Consider the following 2,095-nt stretch of genomic DNA (forward strand, 5'->3'; position numbering starts at 1 on the left):
AAATTGGAAATACATTAAAATTGAAAATACATTAAATTAAAATACATTAAATTAAAATACATTAAAATTGAAAATATATTAAAATTGAAAATACATTAAATTAAAATACATTAAAATTGAAACTACGTTAAATAACACAATAATTTAGTAGCGAGACATGTCGTTTTTAGGTACACCAAAATTATTATAGTACTAAGTGAATGGGAGAGATGATTGTTGTGGTTGTGACTGTTATGGTTGTTGACTTCTTTTATACATTATTTGTTGTGGTTCTTGCAGCAAATATTCAAGACGATCTGGATCCAAAACAGAATCCACATCCAAATAGTTGTATGCATCCCAATTAGATACCTTTGCATTATTGTATGCATCTACAACTCGAGACCAAAATTGATCTCTAGATTGATAGACGCCCGTTATTGGATCTTGAGAAATATCTAAATACATTTGGCATAATAGAATATCTTCATCTACAGACTATCCTACAGATCGAATGGATTTTTTTCCCAAGTGATTAGAGGAAAAGTGAATTATATGTGTTGCAGTATTTGCACGATCAAAATAATGATGCTATCAGAGTTGGCTCTGTTCCTGGTCATGTGGTAATCAATCGAGATCGTGAAGGTGCTGATAATAATTTATTTATGGATTATTTTTAAGAAAATCCACGCTATAATGATCTCCAGTTTCGTCGTAGATATCGGATGTCCCGTAATTTATTCCTCCAAATAGTTGATGAAGTTAAAACTCATGATATGTACTTTGTACAACACGCCGATGCTATGGGTAGATTTGGATTATCTACTCTGCAAAAAATTACAGCCATGTTTAGAATGCTGGCATACAGTTTGCCAGCGGATGCCACTGATGAATATGTGGAAATTGGAGAGTCGACTGCAATTTAGAGCCTGAAGAGATTTTGCCGAGCTGTCGTAGAGGTTTTTGGCGAGCATTATTTGAGATCACCAACACCTAACGATGTTGCAAGGCTTCTGCACATCGGTGAACAACGTGGCTTTCCAGGAATGCTAGGCAGTCTAGACTGCATGCATTGGAAATGGAAAAATTGTCCAACAGCATGGGCTGAACAATATACAGGTCGTAGTGGATCCCCAATAATTATTCTTGAAGTTGTGGCTGATTATGACCTTTGGATATGGCATGCATATTTTGGTATGCCCGACACCAATAATGACATTAATGTTTTAGAGTCATCACATTTGTTTTCCGATTTTGCTGCATGTACTGCTCCTCCCGCCCATTATGTTATTCAAGGACAAGAATATAATATGGGTTATTATTTAGCTGACGGTATATATCCAAAATGGTCAACCCTTGTGCAAACTACTCGTGAGCCACGTTCGGCAAAAAAGAAATATTTTGCGATGAAATAAGAATCATGTCGAAAAGATGTTGAACGTGCATTTGGAGTTTTGCAACAACGTTTTGCAATTGTTGCAGGACCGTCACGTTTTTGGCAAAAAGAATTGCTACATGATATAATGACTACATGTATTATACTGCACAACATGATAATCGAGAATGAGCGTGATCTTAATGCACCAATTCAAAATGATTTGGAAGGTCCACCTCCAACAATAGAAATGACAGTAGATGAAAATCAACGATATCAAGAACTTTTAGCTCGACATAGAAGAATTAAGGACAAAGATATTTATTTTGCAATTCGTAATGCATTAATAGATCATTTATAGGAGAATACTAGAGGTTGAAGTTGAATATTTATGTAGTATTTCGAATGAATTTTATCGTTATGTAATATGTATTTAATTATTCTTGTATCGCAATGATTTCACTTTTATTTGAATTATTTGTTAATCTATAGTAATTGCCTACAAATTATATTATTTAAAATTTTATGAAATTGTTTTAATGAAAATTACAAATTAATGAAAATAAAAGATGGAATTTATTTAATGGAAATTAAAAAATAAAATTGAAATGAAAGATAATAATATAATATAGAAAAGAGAGAAGAATATAAAAAAAAATATTCTCTTTTGGGAGGATAAAATGAGAGAATGGTTGGAGTAAGTTGTCCCCAAAATAGGAGTAAAAGTTGGAGATACCCTTA

The 2,095-nt window shown here is 32.6% G+C and overlaps 1 pseudogene; it reads left to right on the top strand.

The window, feature by feature from the left end:
• Nucleotides 1–200: 200 nt before the first annotated feature.
• On the top strand, nt 201–1,715 carry LOC138893116 (uncharacterized; annotated as a pseudogene).
• The last annotated feature ends 380 nt before the right edge of the window (nt 1,716–2,095 follow it).

The sequence above is a fragment of the Nicotiana tomentosiformis genome, chromosome 5, assembly GCF_000390325.3.
Source record: "Nicotiana tomentosiformis chromosome 5, ASM39032v3, whole genome shotgun sequence".
In the NCBI taxonomy this organism is placed as follows: domain Eukaryota; kingdom Viridiplantae; phylum Streptophyta; class Magnoliopsida; order Solanales; family Solanaceae; genus Nicotiana; species Nicotiana tomentosiformis.